The sequence below is a fragment of the Lissotriton helveticus genome, chromosome 6 (genome assembly GCF_964261635.1).
Source record: "Lissotriton helveticus chromosome 6, aLisHel1.1, whole genome shotgun sequence".
Lineage (NCBI taxonomy): Eukaryota > Metazoa > Chordata > Amphibia > Caudata > Salamandridae > Lissotriton > Lissotriton helveticus.
This window is the reverse complement of record NC_136067.1, coordinates 1453744026-1453765899: the sequence shown is the minus strand read 5'-3', so window position 1 is coordinate 1453765899 and position 21874 is coordinate 1453744026.

Genomic DNA, 21874 nt, shown 5'->3' with positions numbered 1-21874 from the left:
TCGTTTTTGCTGGTTTAGATGCTTTGGACACTCTGCCACTGCTGATCAGTGCCAAAGTGTAAGTGCTCCCTATGTAAATTGTTATTCTGATTGGATATACATGTTTGGCATATTTGTATCACGATGAAGTCCCTAGTAAAGTGCACTGGGTGTGCCAGGGCTGGTGATGACAAATGCTACTAGTGGGCCTGCAGCACTGATTGTGCCACCCACAGGAGTAGCCCTAAAATAATGTCTCAGGCCTGACACTGCAGTGCCTGTGTGCAGTTTAGAACTGCCATGTCCTCCTGGTCAGTGTCCCCACTGACTAGGCCTAACCCTTCCCTTTTTGTGCGCATCAGTCACCCCTATGGAAGACCCAAGGTACCCCCCTGGGCAGGGTGCAGTGTATGTAAAAGGCAGAGCATGTACTAGTGCAGGTGACATGCTCTGATAGTGAATGGCAGCCATTTTCGTTTTCACTATTGTAAGGCTATCTTGCTCCATAGATTAACATGGGGGATGCTGGCTACAGTGGCTTCCAGTATTTCTTCCCATAGGAACAAGATAGGACATAGATATCTAGTATCCCTCAACTCAGAATTTAATAACACATCTTTTAGGAAAGGTTGTTTTTAAATCCTGTGTTTGAGAACAGCACTTTTAGAAAGTTGCTGTTCTCCTGTCTGACCCTTCTGTGTGCCTGGGCCTGTTTGTGTATTGACTGTCTGGTTTGAGAGTGACAGGGACTGGGGATTCCCCAGGAGGCTGGCTGAGTAACCCTAGGCTGAATGACTGCATTTGCAACTGGAGTGGTGGGAGGAGTTAGCACCTGGGCCTGAATAGGGCTGTGCCTGCCTTCCACAATGCTGGCTCCACCTCCTGCTGGGCGGCTGACGACCCTGCCCCTCACTCTGAAAGGAAAGAAGAAGCCAGCAACACAAAGTACTCAGGAAACACCCAGAACTGGTTCAGTCCGGGCTCAGGGCCCACATGCACAGAGAGAACAAAGACTTTAGAGGTATAAGTACAGGACCCCTGACAACAGAAAATTAGATCATCCTGGAATCAAGAAGGAACCTCTGCCAAGGAGAAAGCTGACTCTGAAGAAGGAAGACTGTCCTGCTGTTGCTCTGCTGGACTGACCTGCTGTTGCTTTGCTGCCAAGGAGAGGGGAAGGACTTTGCTAGTGTGCTGTGTCCCCTGTCTTGAAGGAATCTCCAAGGGCCTGAGAAGAGCTGGCTCCCTGTTCTGAAGTCCCAGGAACAAAAGGACTTCACCCCCAGCTTCCCTGAACTCTGCTGAGAGAGTTCTGTCCTTCCTAGAGTGCTTGATCCAGTTGTGGGGCCTCTGGAAGTTGTACCTGTGCAGGGAAGCTTGAAACTAAGCTTGAGAGACTTTTGGCATTGAAAAGTGTTGCATCGCTCGCTTGCAGAGCGCATCCCCGACAGTGCGAGAAGTTTCCCGCCGCTACGAAGGTCGAGATCGTCGCAGCGCCGTTACATCCTTCGTTTGCGGTACGCACCAGACCGGTGCAGGAAAGTCGAACATCGCTGCGAGTGTCGTCGCAGAGCTTGTCGTCGCTGGGTGAGATCGCCGCACCGCTTGCTTGCGGACCGCATCACGTCGCTGCGAGCATCGTCACAGAACCATCGCATCGGGGAGCTGCGAGAGAGAGGATCACCGCTGGATCACGCATCGTCGTCCCGGAGATCGTCACAGCCCCTACGAGATCGTCGCATCGTGCCTTTGCGAGAACAAATTTCCTACGGAACCTACGCACCGGAATCCATACAAGTGGCCTTCCTTCCCATACAGACCGGATTCATCGCAACACACCCGCTGCTGCAGAGGGGCTGTCGCAAACGCCTCCCCAGGGTCTCAGGAACAACGCATCGCTTGTTTTCCACCAGCTTCTGCTTTTTGGAACTTTGTTGCAACTAAAAGGTACCGTGAGTAAACGTGACGCAACTGTGAACTTTTCACGCATCTGTGGTTTATTTTACCGTAACTTGAAGAACTTTAACGCAAACCTTAAGAACTCTTTTGAAACCATATTCTTGAACTGTGTATGTTGGATTTTTGTCGTTTTGGTCTTGTGTAGCTTAGATTAAATACTTTTATTTTTCTAAACTTTTGTGGAGTCAGTTTGTGGTGTTTTCACTGTGTTACTGTGAGTGTTGGTACAAATACTTTACGCACTGCCTCTGGTTAGCCTAGACTGCTCGTGCCAAGCTACCTAGAGGGTGAGCAGGGGTTATCTCAGAGGGTTATCTCCTTGCCCTGACTAGAAGCAAGGGTCCCTATTTGGACAGTGGTACCTACCTCTGCCAACTAGAGACCCCCAGTTCTAACCAGACCCTCTCCTCCCGGCCAGCTACAGGCCTATTGCATGTCTCCCCTTTCCAGCTAAAATTTTCGAGAGAATAATGAACATCCAACTCTCGAAATTCATCAATGATAATGAACTTCTTGATGATACTCAGTTCGGCTTCCGACAAGGCCACGGAACGGAGACAGCACTACTTAAGGCAGCAGACGAAATAAGAGCCACGATGGACAAGGGAGGTTCTGCAGTCCTTATACTTTTGGATCTTTCCGCCGCCTTTGACACGGTCGATCATGTCACACTGATCGGCCGTGTCTCGGCTGCGGGAATAAGAGGCAAAGCTAAGGACCTCCTCGCCTCATTCCTGGCCAACCGTCCACAGACTGTGAAGTTGGGCAACTACACCTCCCCGACCTTTTCTCTCTCGTGTGGAGTGCCACAGGGTTCCTCGCTAAGTCCGATGCTCTTTAATATCTACGTATCGGACTTGGCGAGGGTAATAAAATCCTATGGAATAGCACTCACAACCTATGCTGATGACACTCAGTTAGTGTTATCGGTACACAACGATGGCATTGCAGTCGCGGCCAATTTCCAGGAGGGAATGAGGGCAATAAGTTCCTGGATGTCATCAAACTGTCTCAAACTAAACTCCGACAAGACGGAGGTGATGACATTCGGGAACTTGCAACCCACCTGGTCCCCTCAGTGGTGGCCTTCCCAGCTGGGGAACCCCCCTCAACCTGTAGTCAAGGTGCGCAATCTGGGAGTAATCTTCGACACCAAGCTGACCTTCTCTCATCATGCCAATGCGGTGGTATCCTCTTCCTTTTATATCTTAAAAAGGATTAAAAAATTATTGCCATACCTGCCGCCTTCTGCGGGAAAAACCCTGATTAGCTCCCTGGTGTTCTCAAGAACAGATTATTGCAATGCCCTCTTGCTAAATGCCCAAGAAAAGGTCCTTCAAAAACTACAGACGGTACAAAATGCCGCAGCCAGGGTCCTTTTGGCTATTCCCAAATTCACTCCCACTTCCCCCTATATCAGAAAGCTACATTGGCTCCCCATACGGAGTCGAATCAAATTTAAGGCCCTATGCATAGCCTATAAAGCTATCAATAGCCCTGGCCCGCAGTTTTTAAAAACAGCTCTCCGTCCCGTGGAGGATGCAAGAACCTTACGATCATCCTCAGCACATTTACTGAGGGTTCCACGGACAAGGAGGACCAACTGGGGAGACAGATGTTTTTTCATAGGAACTGCCAAACTGTGGAACACATTACCATCTCACATTAAAACTGCCCCTTCCCTACTACACTTCAGAAAGAACCTTAAAACCTGGCTGTTTTCATCCTAAACTATTCCTTGCCTCCAGAGTGAGTTCAGTAGCACCAGCGCCGAGACACCCTTACGGGTATTTGCGCGCTCTAAAAATCGCATAAAATAAATAAATAAATAAATAACAATGAGGGTCTCCATATTCGTGGATAAAATTGTGTTCACCCCCTTTCAAACTTTCTTTGGGCGTCTAATTTTCTGAAATGTATGTGTTTGGTAGGTTTCCCTAGGTGGCAAATGATCCTGGACCCAGTTACTTCACAGATCCCTATTGACTATGTCTCCCAATTGGTGGAATGCTAGGCGAATGCTGGGTGGTCAGAATTTTGTGGCCCGCTGCTAATTTCTGAAGTTTACATCACAGAAATGCAAGGAAAATGCATGATTTGTAGTCAAAGTTTGCAGAGCATTGTGGTCAAGAAAATGTTACGGGATCCACACAAGGCATAACATCTTGGACTCTGCTTGATGTCTAGATTTCATAAATGTGTGGGTTTGGTAGGTTTTCCCAGGTGGCAGCCAACCCAAGCCCGAAAATTACAGCCATTGACCACTGCAAGTTGTGATCTTGGGGTTTAGCCACACTCTCCTGGCCAGAATTGACATTTCTTCTTGTTTGCCATTGAGATGGGAAGGCTTTAGTGCCCATGTGAGTAGAAGTACTGTTGAGGCATTAGGATTGAAGGTGGGGCTTGATTTCAAAATGGGCCAGACCACACCACATTATTTTAAAATCAAATATTCATGGAGTCCAGTGGGTTTTCTTCCCTCCCCTGTGCCCAAATTGGGATAAACACTCTCTCTGCCCCCAGCAGACAGAAATACTCCACTGTCCCTTTTGGGATGTGCCTGTGGTTCTTTTGTTTTTTCTTTTGCTTCTTTTGTAGTTGGTGTATCGCCCAATTCCAAGATAGCATGCCTGCACCAATTTCTTTTGCCCAAATGCAAAATCCCTGGTGTCTAGAGTGTTTTCAACCTACCCCCATCAAATAGGTGGCAGATATGGGTAAACCTCACCACTCTTTATAAACCTCCTATCTGCCCCCAGGGTCGGCAGAAAAACTTCACTGTCCCTCTTGGAATGTGCCTGTGGTTCGTTGACAAGGTAGGCAGCCTCCATCCTTTTGTTTGCTTTGACTTCATATTGAAAACCATGGAGTCATGTGGGATTTCTGACCACCAGAAGGCATTGGACATAACCCTCATCTTTGCCCCCTCGATAGAAGCAAAAAGACTGGCATGTCGCTCTTGGGGAAGGTTATGGTCCAATGGCAAACGCCTGTATCCCTTTGATTGCCAAGATGAAAAATCTGTGGCATATAGTGTTCCTTCGCCATCCCCAGGGGAAGATTATGGACACCTTCCTCAATCTGAAAAAGCCTCCTATCTGCCTCCTGTAGGGCAGAAACACTCTATTGTACCTTCAGGGGGCAGGATGCGACTCAATGCCAGGGTAAGCCATCCTCATCTTTTTGTTTGTTTCAGCACCATTTTGAAATCCCTGGTATCTAGTGGACTTTCTTCCCCCTGGGGTCATATTGGACCAATCCCCCCCCCCATCTCCCGAAATGCGATAAACCTCCTATTGGCCCTCGGGGGGGAGGGGGGCAGGAAGACTCAATTGTCCCTTCCGGGTTGGGGGTACGGCTCAATGCAGAGGTAGTCCACCACAATCTGTTTTATCACCATACCCAAATCACTGGGATTTAGTGGGCTTTATGGCCCGCAGGGTCAAATTGGGGCAAACCCCTCTCTGCCCTCAGAGGGCAGAAAAACAGGTTTGTCCGTCTTGGGGTGGGGTATGGACCACAGCCACGGTGGGACACCCACACCCCTGTGCGTTGCCCAATGTGAACACCGTTGCATCTATTTGGCTTTCAAACCTCCTGAGTGGCAGATTAGGGGCAGCCTCCTCAATGGAGCCTTTCTGCCCAGGGGGGCTAAAAGACTCCATTGCCTCTTCTGGAGTGGGAATATGGCTCATTGCTAGAGTAGACTGGTAAGGGTGTGCGCGGCGAGCACTCCAAATTCAATTTAACTTAAACCTTTTTAATCTACTGGTGCAGTGACTGATCAGGGTTGTCAATCCTTGGATGAACTGTAGTTAAGAATAGCCAAAACAGATATTCCAGTCACGCACTGTTCACATGGTGTTATCTAACACCTTAAACTCTATTCAAACTCAATCAATTAATATTTCAATTTCTTCACATTGTTTTAATTTTTCATAATCACATCAAAAAGTTCATGTTTTAAATCACATGTTTTAAATCAATTTCAGTATATTTTGTAAACACAGCGTATTCACATAATCAATTCATCATGATCTTTTTTTCTCAACAATTTCAATAAATGTTTGAACATAACACATCTTAGTTGCGTGCCCAATGCATTTCGGTACTCAGATGGTACCTTCCTCAGGGGTCACTCTAAAAAGAAAAGGAAAAATGAATAGAAATATATAATTTTTATATGTGCCCATGGGTGTTGATGTCGTTTCTAATATAATGTAATATATGTGGTCAGACCTGTAGTCACTAGAGTTGGTAAGCTGTGTGAACCGTCTGTAATGAAGAGAAACCTAAAATGAGACCTAGCTCTATTGTCTGCATCCGTTTATATAAACGGTGACATTTTCCATATTTGTTTACAAGATTTCTTACCAGTACGTTCCTCGTAGTACCAACGATGTGTACTGAAATCAAAAAATGACAACAACTATCTGATATATCTATGAAACCCAATGGTCTGCTCATGACGAACTGTAGTTATGAAATCAGGTGTTAAACTTCAGTTACCAAATCTCATACCTGCTAGTTAATGTTGAGTTTTAACCTCGACCTAGAAAACGATACAAAACGATATACACCGTGTCAACTGCTGTTCAAACGCTCAATAAACAAGTTTCTGCTTAATCAGATACAAACACATACCTGTAGTGTGTTCTATTAAAAAATCTGCAGAATAAAAGAATTCAAGAAACCAACATGAGTTTCCTGATGCAAAATAATAGATATGCTTCGAATCGGTAAACTGTAGGCGATCTATTTCCTACCTCGGTGTGCTGCGTTTACGATCTTCAAATCCCACCAAACTCCTACGGGATTAGCGTTCTGCCGCTTTTCCCATGTATATGTATTTAAACGTCACCTCCGTGCGTAATGCTGAAAAATGGACTTCTCCCGAAGTTGACTAATTCCCGACAGCCGTCGCGGACGCCATATTGGAATGTAGTAAAGTTAATAGTAACTCTGGGCTAATTCCACCACATTCAAGAGTACTAAACCTGTTCATAAGGCCGAAATAATATCCTGACACCGTATGTAGCAAAATGGTATATTCAGCATTAAAATCAGTATAATAACAACAAAATCGTTATGCGTACGTAAAAACTCACATTAATGATGCACAATGGTAAATGTTACTTGAATGACAGCCAGCAACCGGCCACGACTGATGTTCGATAGAATTTCAATAAATGAAACCGGGACTGCCAGTAGGTAATGCCATGATCTTGTTAATGTTAGTATGACGAAGGAATGTTTGTAAACTAAATGTTTGGGAACATGTAGGTGTATGTTAATATGTGGTGCTCTACCGTATAGAATTGGTGTCAGTTGGAGCATCTTATGAATAATTGTGCGATACCTTCTGATTTATCCACATTGTTTACATATTTTACATTAAACATTTTGATACTTCACAAAGTAGGTTGCTAAAAAACATTTTCTCCAGAATTTTTTTTTATGCTAAATCATGTAGCAATAAAGTCATTCATCATTGCAGCATATATTATCTGTAATTCATCCTATTGAGTCTATTTAAAGATAACACGATAAGTCATATCTGTCATTGAGCCCTATGTGGGACATTGTTTTCAACATTTTGATCCAATACAACTCCCTTTGGAGTAATTTTTGTCGAGTGTCTACTCCTTGTTTAGGCATAACTGTCTCTATTATAAGGAAGCGTAACTGAGAAATTGAGTGTTTCAAGTCATTCCAATGTACTGCTAATGGTGATGCTAATGACTGGTTCCGGATTTTGCTCTTATGTTCTGTGATTCTGATTTTCAATTTACGTTCCGTTTTGCTCACATACATCATACCACATGGGCATTTGATGCCGTAAATTACGTTTTGGGTGTTGCAGTCCCTCGTATGTCTTAATTTTACTGGAATTCCGGTTGTTGGCTGAGTGAATGTATTGCCAATGATAACATTATTGCAGTGGATGCAATTCTGACAACGTACTGTTCCTTTGTGTGTAGTCTCATTGTTGCCAATGTTGGGCCGTTTCAATAGTTCCTTCAGATTCTTGCCTCGTGTGTAGGCGTGTATTGAATCCTCTTGGAATAAACCTTTGAAATCTGGTTCTGTGGATAGTAATTCCCATCTCTGGTTGATTATTTTCTTGATAGTTTTTGATTGGGTTGTGTACTTGGACACGAAGACCATCTTATTGCTGGTGGTTCTAACTGTAGTCTGTAGTAGATCCTGTCTGTTGATTTTCAAAATTCTATCCTTGCTTTGTTCTAACACCTCTTGTGGATATCCCCTTTCTTTGTATTTGAGCAAATGTTCCTCGATTTTCATCAAACAAGTTTGTGGTTCTGAGCAGATCCGCTTTATTCGTATTAACTGTGAGTAGGGTAAGTTCCTGATAAGACTTCTCGGATGGAAGCTTGTGTAAGCCAATGCATTATTACGATCCATGGGTTTTGAGAATAATTCAGTTTGAAAGCCCATCTCAGTCTTAATGATCCTTACGTCCAAAAAATCCATTATTCGGTTGTCAATTTTATATGTGAGTTGTATTCTTGGATTTACTGTGTTCAGATCCTTTATCATGTGTTCCAACTCTTCTTCGGAAGCTTTCCATATCAAAAATATATCATCGATAAATCGACTATACATTCTGATTTTAGTCCAACGATCTGTAGTCATCAAGTTCTCTGCTTCAAATTGGGCCATAAAGATATTCGCATATGCGGGTGCCCCCGAAAAACCCATGGATGTTCCCGTTAGTGGGGCATAATGTTGGTTGTTCCACTCAAAATAGCTATTTTGTAAACAGAACTTAAGCAATTGCAATATCAAAATCTTGTCTGTCTGTAAATTCTCCATTTGCAATAATGCACATTCCACTGATTCTATACCAGCTGCATGGGGAATTGAGGTATATAGTGCCACCACGTCGATGGTGCACAAGATCCAATTGTCTTGAAAATCTTGATTCAAATCAGTAAGTTTATTTAAAAAATACGTTGTGTCCCTAATGTACGAGGTCCAACCTTGTACAAATTGTTGTAAGTAATGATCCAGATATCGTCCGAGGGGGTCAAAAACTGACCCACATCCCGAGACGATTGGTCTGAATGGAGGATTAGTTGGATTTTCATGTACTTTCGGGATCATGTACAGCTTTGGACATCTGGGATGTGTCGTAGTGAGGTATGCCCGAGTTTTGTCATCTATCCATCCTTGATTGATTGCTTCTTGTAATAATTCATTGAGCATCTGTTGTATTTGAAAAGTGGGTTCGAGCTCAAGTGGAAGGTATGTATTTACATCAAGCACATGTTCATCAACTTTATTTCTGTAATAGTGAGTATCCATCACCACTATTGCTCTTCCTTTGTCCGCGGGATGTATTGTCAATTCTTGGTTGTTCGCTAAATTTTGTAAAGTATGTAGTTCAAATTTGGTTAAGTTCTGTTGTTTACCTTTCTTGAAATCTAATGCCTCTATATCCTTTTTCACCATAATTTCAAATGTGTCGATCATTTTGTGTGACACCGGTGGTTGGTATGTACTTTTGGGTTTAAATGGTCCCCCTTGTGCTTGTATCCCTTGAGTGGTTGAGTCAACTACATTGGTGAAAAAATGGCGTAATCGCAAAGTTCTCATAAATCGGTACAAAGCTGCCTCCGTCTCAATTTCATTAGCTTTAGTAGTTGGTACAAACGTCAGTCCTTTGTTAAGAACCTTAAGTTGATGATGTGACAACTCTGTGGATGAAATGTTTATTATTAGACCACTGTCCTTCCGCTTCGCAATGATTTGCCTGCCGCTTCCTCTCCTTGTCGGGTGGTTTTGCCTGATACTCCTGGCTGTTGCGTTGGTTGTAGCCCTTTGTTCTGTACCTGGGATAAAAAAGCCACACTGCTGCTAGTTGGTTCTGCTTCTGTTGATCCGTTGGTAGCTATCGATGTTTGTGTAGTAAAATGTACTGGTCCCCTATTGATTGAGGTGTCTTTATCCGTGATCAGGCTTTCCTCCGATGAATGAGCAGTTGTTGTGGTCTTTTTAGGATCAAACCTCCTGCGTGTATAAATGTCCACCCATGTGTACACCTCATTTAGTTTATAGTCAATTGTGTCACGTTTATATTTTCTTAATTTGCCCTCCTGTAGTTCTTTACTATATTTCTCCAGTTTCTGATTTAAACCTTCCAAGTTAATTTACCACGTGTTGGTTTCCAACCTAGTTTCCAATTCAATTTTAAGGGTATTGATCTCTTCTTCTAACTCCCGAATGGTTTTGGACAATTCTTCTATTATTAGGAGGATGAGATCCATTGAACATTTATTTAGAATACTATACCATTTGTCCATATATTTTGCGTTCAGATTGAAACGGAACAGCATTGGTTTAATGGCTAATCTCAAGCCTTTAGGAATCCTTTTAGCTTTGTGATATTGCACAAGAGTTGATGCGTGCATCTTCCGATTTAATTGACAGCGAGTTAGGTATTCTAGTTGCTTAAGTTGTTGACTGATTGAGCTCCCATGGGCATCTTTCGTACGTACCTCCTGGATTAATGAGTATATTTTATCCGCTTGATCAGATGTGTAAGCCAATGTTGTAGCTCTATTGTCCGTGATTCCTGTTATTTGATCAAACTGCATTTTGTTGTCTGGGTGCTACCCCACTGGGTTGACAATAGTTAAATACTGGTAAGGGTGTGCGCGGGGAGCACTCCAAATTCAATTTAACTTAAACCTTTTTAATCTACTGGTGCAGTGACTGATAAGGGTTGTCAATCCTTGGATGAACTGTAGTTAAGAATAGCCAAAACAGATATTCCAGTCACGCATTGTTTCCATGGTGTTATCTCACACCTTAAACTCTATTCTAACTCAATCAATTAATATTTCAATTTCTTCACATGGTTTTAATTTTTCTTAATCACATCAAAAGGTTCATGTTTTAAATCAATTTCAGTATATTTTGTAAACACAGCGTATTCACATAATCAAGAGTAGACTACACAAATTCTTTTGTTTGTTTTTGGTGCTATTTTGAAATCCCTGGTGTCCATTGAACTTTCTGCCCCCAGAGGGAAAACAGGAGCAAACTCCCTCCATGCCACCCGGGGGGAGGGGGGTGGCAAGAGACTGATTTGTCCCATTTGAGTTGGGGTATAGACCAATGACCGGGTTGGAATGCACCCCTTTCCTTCACCAAAATGTAAAATCCATGGTGTCTAGTGGGCTTTATGCCCCCCAGGGGCACTTTGGAGGCAAATCCCCCAATCTGCCCCAAGGAGCAGAAAGGCTGCTGTGCCGTATTTGGAGAAGGGGCATGGCCCTGCAGATGGTGGACCACCTACACCCCTTTGTTTTGTTTTCCTTTTGCTTTCCATGGTGTTTAGTGGGCTTCCTGCCCTTTGGGGAAGGCAGATTAGGGGTACCCTCAATCATCCTCCAGGGGTGCAGAAAAACTGTAGTGCCTCTTTTGGGGTGAGGCTTGACCCTGTGTGGGCGAGACGCCTCTATCCCTTTGCTTTATTTATTTTTTCAATTCTTGGCATTTAGTGGGTTATCTGCCTCCTGAGGTGAAGATTGGTGGTAATCAGCCCCATCTGCACTCCAGATTGGCAGAATTACTAATGCTTTTATAGAGGGGTGAGGGGAGCACAGTCCCTTGCCCAAGGAGCAGGTTCCACAGGGCCCCTTGGGCAAGCTCCGACCTAGGGGTGGGATGACAAGGGAGGAGCACTGGAGCAGCACACAACAGATGCTGAATTGTTGGCTGGTGCTTGGACGTGACCTCCACATCCATAGTGCCCAGTTGGGAATGCTATGGAAGTGGAGGTCAAATAAAGACCATAGGTCATGAAATGTCACTGCAGAGCTGAAACTCGTAACAGCGTATCAACACTGTTGCATATGACATCAGTGTATGAGTCCTTCATTTCATGGTACCACCATCAACATTACTGAGCAGATAAGAAATGCATCACCACAGAGGTGAAACATGTTGCAACGTCATTGACATAACTGCTTGTGATTTTATCACATGTTCGCTGCAACATGCACCAATAATGCTAAATGGAAAAATGTAATGATCAATAAGGATGTTGAATGCTGATGTTGACAAGGCATTATGGGAATATATGAGTAAAATCAGTTACATAATGTGTATGATTGAACTCACATGAGAGTGAGGTGAACAAAAGAGAAAATGCTGAGAAGAAAGACATCAATATAAATAGGACTTGTGATGTTGTGGGACCTACCCCCGCACAGTAATAAAAGTGCAACAATGAGGCAGGAGTGCTGGGGATAACCAGAATGAGGGCCTGCGCGTCCAGCTCCATTTTAATTAGCAGCGTCACCTTACTGGTGATGCCTGTTTAGGGTTTGCTTTATTGTGGTGTGGAAGTGTGGTGTGGAAGACAGCACTCTGGGATGGGGCTACAGTTATATGTCCTTCAGACACTATGGCCAGATTTATCATAGGATTGCATTGACCTTTACCTGTGTGGCTCTGTAAATCTGGACCAAGCCACTGCCTTGCGTTACTCTGCACTGGGATAGTGTTATATGGGTGGAGTGTGGGTGTTCCCACATATGCACCCGTGGATTTTCACACATTCCTATCTTTACCAAGACTGGTAAACCTGGGAATGTATCAAAATTGTACGCTTTCCCAAAAATAGGTGCAACTAGGAGAAATACCTTTTTTTCTTTGTTGTTTCCTATTTCTAAGTGTGCTGCATTCTGCATCACAATTAGAAAGAGGAAACAAGCCTTCAAGGATTGTTTTTGTGTAGGAAGGTGTCCCTGCCTGCACACAAACTAGCCATCCTACAATGCAGGCACCTTCCACCAAGGGTTAAGGGTACCTGGATTGATGCTAGGCAGTCACAAGTACACTAGTGCAAGGAAAGAGCTGGAAAGCACCTTATCTTGATAGATATGGCACATTCTTGCACTCTCCACTTGATGCAGAACAGCAAGTTTTCTTGCTGCGCTGTGCTGTGTAAAATTGTTGTAAATCTGGCCCCATGTTCTTCTCAAATTGTATAACATTCGAAGAACAAAACAAAAACAAAACAAGCAATAATTTCAGTGTATTGGTCTCAGAGTCAAACAGTAGGACTGTAATGGACAACGGATTGGAGGATGCTGCCTACAACAGGATATAGTTGCTCGATTTCATAACTTAACCTGACATGCCATAGGGCAAGGACACATGTGAAGAGAACTCCAGAATGTTTTGATGGCATTTTGGCAGGAGCGTGTAGAGTTAATCTGTCTTTCTGATGCTTGTGAAAGTTTGTGGTTAGTGTCCAATGTTTAAACAGTGCATTAAGAGCATTGCTGGAATCATGTGGAGTCCATTGCAAAGTTTGCGTTTGTTGTGTTGCTTGACTCTCCGAAGACAATCTTGGAGAGACATGGAAACATTTCAAGGAGCTTCTGAAGGGTTCCTCCGAGCCAATTCCATTCCGATATCTTTCCACAAAGCGGCACCGAGCCCATCTCTCACTCGTAGAGGATTCTTGAATTGCTGCCAAATAGGACTGGGTTTGGGCTGAGTTGGGTTTGCATGTACACCACTTGTGGCTGCTGCAAGATCACCAATGAGCTACTTCCTATTTGATTGTGAAACACTTGAGTGCAGAAGAGTCAATGTCAAGATGTGCTGTAAACTAGACAAAGATATTGAATGGGTGATTAGATTGTCACTGGTTGCCTGTTAGCTCAAAGTCTTTTTACTGCTTCTTGGCCTGAGGTGTGATGTTGATGGGCTGACTCTAGTAAGGTGTGGAAATAAAATTGACAATTGTGCCCCATCATTTCCCTGTTTCTGCCTGGTAGCCATTTTTCTCAGACAAACACCCATTTTGTGTGTGACATGCTCTCAGCAACTTGTCTGAAAACTGTCCTTCACATCCCCATTGAATCTTGCACAACCCCCTGCTCCTTGTGGTTGAGCCAATTCCAAGAAGCCTGCCTGTGTGCCTTCCCCCAGTTGTGCCAGAGACTCAGCCACATCCTGTCCATTGTTGGTAACTCAGCCTGTCACACCAACTGCCCTGTGACCACCCCCAACTCAAAGAGGAAGCACAAGGTTGTACACTGTGAACACACACATTTCTGTAGTTCTGCCAATTCTGGGAACCAGCAGCAGATAGTTCCTGTTCTTAACTGTAAGACACCCTGCACCTGGCATCTTAGTTCATTGACCACCCTTTCCTGTGCTTCAGCCAATTCCCAGAACCAGCAGATAGTTCCTGTTTTAAGAATTAGTTACTGCAAGCCAGAGAGCAGATGGTCTCTGTTTTACACAAGATAGTTCCTCTTTTTGACTCTTGTGGTTCAGCCAATTCCCAGAACCAGCAAGATAGCTCTCTGTTTTACACAAGATAGTTCCTCTTTTTGACATGAAGCACGAGCACAAACCCCAAATGAGGAAGCCTCCCCCTTCCAACTGTCAGACTATTTCACATCGCAAGTCCCCTCACGAAGCCTAAGACACGCCTCCATTTCTTCACAATCTGCTCCTCTTGCTGATCTTTGTTCCTCTATCTGCCATGACCTGTTTGTTCCTCTATTTTGCCTCGTGACCAAGACTGTATAAATATCCTGCTGTTGAAAATAAAGACACCCCACTTCAAGAAAGGGACTTGAGAGATTGCTCCTGTGCCCGCTTGGTGCTGGAAGCGCTCCCCTTAACTCGAGTTATTGGTCTCCTCCTCCTTCATTTGAGCACCACGGACTCCTCACTTTGCATTGACAAGAAATTATGATTTATTAAGCATAGAAATTCAGAAATGAGGTAATAAGTAAATTTAATTTACCACATTAATTGGCGCCCGGAACAGGGACATTCCCTTTCCCCCACGCGCCGGCGATATTGGACCCGGTACTGCTCCCTCCTGACCGTTGACGGACTTCAAAAGTACAAAATGCGGGGAATTCCCGCTAACTCCCTCGAGGCGAAGAGGGGGACCGACTGCGGCCCAGCATCCACACGAGGTGGTGAGGAAATAGCGGAACGTCCTGAACCAAAGCCCAACCTGCGAAGCAGACGAGTCCGAGGTTCTACAAATCCCACCTTAAAACTGCGCGCCGCGTTTTTCCAAAATCTTCAAGAGGCCTTCCAGTTATTTTTCGGTGAGTACTGCTGAAAAGTATAAAGACGAACCCACAGCTTTTGTGGGGGCGGTAAAGATACGCGTTTTGTTGGTTTCTCACCTATCTTTGGTGAGGACTACTAAAACTAGTATAAAAGACGGACTCACTACCTTGTGGGCACGGTAAAGATACATGTTTTTGTGGGTTTCTCACTTATTTTGTGAGGACTACTAAACTAGTATAAAAGACGGACTCACCTCTTTCGTGGGTACGGTAAAGATATTTGTTCTGTTTGTGTTTTTCTCACTTCTAAAATCTTTGAAAGTCTTGCCATCATGCCTATTTTCTCGAAAATACGTAAGATGGCAACCAAAAGGAGTATTCTTGAGAAGGAAATTCCCCTTCCTCCTCGGGATACTCCAGGACAATTCATGTATGCAAAACATGGTGTCGGTGCACTTATTTATTGTGATTTATGGGTGGATTATACTAAAGACCTAGAACACAGATATAGATGGCCTGAAAATGGTACTTTTGACATGGAATGTATTGTAAAATTAGAGGAACAGTTATGGAAGAAAAAGAGAGTCCGCCAGTCACAGAGTGACTCAGTAGAGTTATGGAGAAAAGAAGCCCATAGGAGGCAACAGAAGGAATTGCATAAAGTTGAAAAGGGTAAGAGAATGTCAGAGCAGGTCAAGAAAGAACAGTTACAAGAAATAGGGAAATAAGTAGTTAGTGAAAGGAATAAAAGGGAACAATCAGCCATTTCTACTGGTTTTTATCCTGTATTGCCATCTGCACCTGAAAACCGTAACATTGCATCAGCACAGCCTACAGCCCCACTACCAGAGGATACTTTCACCAATTTCCTCTTAGATACTCCACCTCCATATGAGGTTCCAGTAATTCAACACCCTCTGCCTCCGCCACCCCTTTTACAACATAACGCACCACCTCTCACTCCAGAAGGGGGTGCCGTAGGTCCAGACCCAGGTAAAACAATTCCCGACTGCCCCTATGACCCGACTCCGAGCAACACAGGGGAGGCGGGCCGAATAAGTAAAATACTTCATGACTCCTGGGAAGAAATAAGACATCTACCAGCAATTGACACATTTCTTCAAGCGGCCTCTGAGTTTCTTCGTACTGGAGAGAACTCACGAGCCATTAACGCTATGACTACAAGAAGATCACACCCTGTAAAAATGCACATGTATAGGTTCCTCCTTTGCTGTTTCATAAAACACATACAAGCAGAGGAAAGAAATGTACCAGTTTCACTTTTTGACTTATTAGATTCCGCATCTGACCACACTAGTCTGGAACTTATAAATGATGCACTAGACAGGTTCACCCGTAACGTGACCCGTACTCTGCAAAACTTGCAAACAAATGAAGAGAATAAGAAACTTGAGGAGGAAATTACTGAACCTACTGAAAAAGTCCTACCCGTTCGTTCTTCCGCCCCTAATTCACGAACACCCCCACCTACATTCCTCCAAGGTCACTCTGAACGGTCATCTCTAGATGAGTTATTTGAAAATACATCCAATGCATTAGACTACTGGTTAGACCAGGAACCTCCGCTTACACCGGAGGAGGAGGAAATAGCCAGAACTGCGACCCTATGGGTCTCTCAATATAAGATATATGACAATTATCTCATAGCCCAGCTTTTTCTAGCATTACCACGCTCACATCAAAGATTAGCAAGTCTCTACATGGTACAACATCTCATCACACTCAATGACACTCATTTTAAACATGATCCAAGAATCGAAGATTTTCTGTCTGACTGCGCTGATAACATGTTCCTCCACAATAGTTCAGTTTTTCTCAACACATTTATAGATTTCAGACAGAAATACCAGAAAGTGACTGGATATAGATCTCCCCATAATACGTGTGGACCAACTAATAGACTTCCTCAAACACGCCAGTTCCCCATGAGAGAGGCCCACCCCAGAACTGACACAAATGGAGCGCTACAACGCGTCTTCATTTATGTACCCTTGACAAAACTTGAGTTACTAAGGATGAAAGAGATGGTTCCCTCCCACTCAAAGGATCCTGCTGGATTCTTTAAGGAATTAGGAGATGTATTAATGATGGGAACATATACTCTTTCTGATATCACAGCAATTCTGAAATTATTGTTGCCATCAGGTATATATAACAAACTAAGAGAAAAGGATTTGGAAGTAGCAGGTGAACACATTAGATGGACTGAACTTCAGAATGACGAAAATACTAGAGTAGCAGGTCAAGGTATAGGAGACAGACTAAAAGCACTTCCTGGCACTATTTTAAAGGTGCTACCACAGTTACTAACAGTGAAAAAGGAGGACTGGGATGCCATTTCCTCCTGCAAACAGAAACTTGGTGAAGACATAGGAGATTATTACACCAGACTTGAAAAATGTTTTGCGGTAAATAGCGGCCTTACGCCGACAAGTGAAGCTTACCCGCATCTGTTTGTTTCCAAATTAGTAGATAACGCCTTGCCAGCCATTAAGGACAGAGTACTAAAAGTAGAAAGTACCTGGCAAGCACATACACCTCCACAGGTGTTACAAATGCTACAATATCACCAGAATCGCATTAGAGATGAAGAAGAAAATGATAAGAAATGCATGAAAGACACAAAGATGAAAGCATTAGTAGCCCAAACTGCACCCCAGCGTCAACAGACACCAAGTAGCCAGACAAATATAAAAAGCACTTGTAATTATTGCAAGAAGATGGGACACTTCGTTAAAGATTGCCCAGTCTTAAAGCACAATTTGGCTACTGGTAAGACCCAGCCACGCCCATATCAGCCAAAACAGAATGGTTCCCTAGACAGTTCAACACCTTCAGTTCCACTGACAACACAAATGGCCCAAATGAATATTATAGACAGCGCCTACACTGAATATTACCCAGATTTCTCATGATGTTGCCCAGAGAGAGAAGATGACAAACTGCCCCTAATCCCCATTCCAGTAGATCAGACAGGTCCATTTATAGAGGTCCGACTTTTTGGGGAGGATAGGAAATTTCTACTAGACACTGGGGCCAGTAAAACAACAATAAGCCATCAAGAGGTCCCAGAGGCTCCTCTCTCGGGTTCAAAAAGTATTTCTCTGGGTTTCTCGGGACAACCTGTGACAAACGCCACGTCAAAACCACTGCCCTTGCAGGTTGGTCCCCTCACGACAACTACAGATCTTATATTGACAAAATCATGTCCAGAAAACTTGCTTGGTATAAAAACATTGAAAGAATTAGGAGCTGTCATTGTTTGCTCACCTACAGATGTCAGACTATTTCTGCGAGATTTCAAGGGCCACTACACAAGTAGAGAATTAGATGAGCGTTTGAAAGATTTGCCACACACCCTGTGGGCCACTGATTCCACCACACTAGGATGTATGGAAATAACACCTCACAAGGTTACACTGAAAGAGGGAGCCCAACTACCACGCATAAGGCAATACAAAATTCCACCTCAGGCTGAACAAGCATTAATGTTGATTATTCAGGACCTAATACAGTCAGGTGTGATTAAGGATACAACTTCTAACATTTGCAATTCCCCTGTTTTACCAGTCCATAAAAAAGTGGAACCAGGAACACCACCTGTCTACAGACTAGTGGGGGATTTGAGAGAGCTAAATAAATGTGTCATTCCACAACACCCTGTGGTCCCAGACATCTCCACCCTACTCACAGCCATAGATGCGGAAGCAACGCATTTTTCAGTCGTTGGCTTGAAAAACGCATTCTTTAGCATACCTATTCACCCAGACAGTCAATACCTTTTTGGCTTCTCCTTACAAGGACGAAGTTTCCAATTCACAAGAGCTCCTCAAGGTTTCACAGAGAGTCCAAGCGTATATAGCCAAGCATTAAAAAGACAACTAGATACTGTTCAAATGCCCACGGATACAGCCATACTACAATATGTTGATGATATCCTCATTACGGCCAGATCTGACGCAGCATGTGCTGAAGCATCACTACTAGTACTAGAATTCCTAGCTGCAAATGGCCATAAAGTTTCCCCTGGTAAGCTCCAATTTTGTTTACAGCAAGTGGCATACTTAGGGCACTTGCTGTCAAAGGAGGGTAGGCAGCTTACACAGGAACGCATCCAGCTCATACTACAAATACCACAACCAACAACACAGAAACAAGTTCGAGCCTTTGTTGGTCTCACCTCATATTGTAGACAGTGGATCCCACAATTTGCACTCATTTCTAAACCATTAGTGCAGCTGACAACACTCGAAGCTGGCGCTACTCCACAATTACCCTGGACAGATGAACACACGCAAGCCTTTCAGTCTCTTAAAAAAGCTATGTGTCAAGCCCCAGTGCTGGCAACACCTAATTACACCAAAGATTTTACATTATTTGTAACAGAAAACTCAGGTACAGCACTATCAGTTCTGACCCAACTTCAAGCAGAACAACATAAACCATGTGGTTATTTTTCAAGCACATTAGATCCAGTAGCACAAGCATTGCCTGCATGTCTAAAATCAGTAGCAGCTACTGCACAAGCTATTAGACAAAGCGATTCTATCGTATTGGGACATCATCTGATAGTTCAGGTCCCACACGCTGTAGAACTTCTGTTAAACAGAACACAAACACAGCATCTGACAATAGCCAGACTCACCGGATATGAGATGACACTTTTTCAGCCACACATTGAGATTAGACGCTGCAACATTTTAAACCCAGCAACACTGTTGCCACTGACCTCTCCTACTGAAGAAATTCACGATTGTATTGACATAATTGATTTAGTGACCAAACCAAGACCAGATTTACAAGATACTCCCCTTGCTAAGGCAGAAATGACACTCTTTGTTGATGGTTCATGTATGAGACTCCCCACAGGAGAATTAGCAGCAGCCTATGCCGTCACAAATGGTACAGACACTTTAGAAGCACACAAGATAGAGATACTGTCGGCACAGGCAGCAGAACTCATAGCCCTAACACGAGCATGTCACTTAGCAAAAGGAAAGTCAGTTAACATCTACACAGATTCACAATATGCCTTTGGAGTTGTACACAACTTCGGTACATTGTGGAGAGATAGAGGATTTCTCACATCACATGGGTCCAGAATACAGCATGCTACACTCATCACTGCCCTCTTAGAGGCCAGTCAGTTACCAGAGAAAATCGCAGTGCTAAAATGTAAAGCGCACACAAAAGGAACAGATGAAATATCAAAAGGAAATGATTCTGGGGGCGTGGCTTCGCGAGCGGCGATGGCGGTTGCAGCTTACTAGAGCTCCCGCCGGCCCGTTCATCATCCGGCTGATTATCCTGGCCCCCGAGCTCGCACACCACAGCCCCAGTGAGGCAAATGTTGCTGAAGGTTCCCGGGATCCTCCGGTACAGTCCGCGGAGCTCCCGCTCTATCGGGCGCGGCTGGGCAGCGGTGAGGAGCGTGCGGCCTAGCGCGCAGCAGAGAAGCCGGGCCTCGATTTTGGCGCCTCCCGACCGGGGGTGTTTGCGTGGTGCGGCCGGCCCGCCGATTGCCCTGCATCTTGACCGCCCTGAGGGACAGGGGGGACCGACGCTACCCTCAGGGAGCCCCGCCTGAGGAGTGGTGATTCTGGCTGCTGTGGGCCGTCCAGCCGGACGCGGCGGCCTTGTGGACCTGGTGCAGCCGGGGCCTCGAGTTTCGTAGTCCCCGCCCGGAGGTCACCGCGGATCGCTGCCGCGGCTGGGCCCCGACGGTGGCCTCGAGGCTGCGATCGATTGGAGGTGGTCCCGGCATAGTGGATTGGGCCATCCTTGCTGACCCTCTGTGGGTGGCGGACCGGAGTTTCGCTGGACGGTGACCTGTGGGCCGACCCGGTCCTGGCGTTGCCCGTGACCATCGACGACCTGTGAGTGCCCCCCGCCTGGGTCCCAGATATTTGCAGGAGTGGTGGCTAGTGCTGAAGGCCGATCAGTGGAGCGAGAGACGCAATGATTGCTGACGCCTGGGGTGTAATTCCCGGGACCTGCCTTGGCCAGCCCGAGGAACAGTGCCAGGTAGGGGGATACAGGTATCCGAACCCCGCGGCGGGGGAAGAACTGCTGAGGGGGTCCCTTTCAGACTCTACGGACGGAATAGAGGTCCCTGTGCTGCCACAACTGTGCCTACTATCAGTGGCCCTCGGGTAGTTGGCGACCATGACCAGAGGAGGAGGTGGCGGCTTCACCAAACAGCCGACCATTGATAAATTTACAGGACCCGGCGGGGGCCCCGGACCCTCGGGAGGGGGACAAGGTGGGGGGCCGGACAATGCTGCGCTTATGGCTGCCATCACCCAATCCAGGGATATGCTAGACGCCAAGATAGGCGCGGTGGGCGCAGATGTCACCTTGCTGCGCCAGGACTTGCGGAATGCGGTGGCGCGGATTACGGAGGCAGAATCCAGAATCTCGGTGGTAGAAGACGACGTGGGTTCCCTGAAAAAGAGGATGGCGGCAATGGAAACTGCGCAGAAGGGCCTAGCACTCCGGGCGGAAGATGCAGAGGGACGCGCGCGTCGAAACCAACTCCGTTTCATCGGCTTTCCAGAACGATGTGAGAAGGGGAACATGGAACAGTTTCTCACTCAATGGCTGATGAGCTGGTTGCCCCCGGGAGCTCTATCCAACTGCTTCGTTGTTGAACGCGCACATCGTGCCCTGACGGAGAGGCCGCCGGAGGGTGAACGGCCCCGGGCAGTAATAGCCAGACTATTGAATTATCACGACCGTGATGCCATTTTGAAGGAAGCAAGAACCAGGGATGCTATTTTATACGAGAACCGAAAGATCATAATTTTGCCGGATTATACCAAGCTCGTACA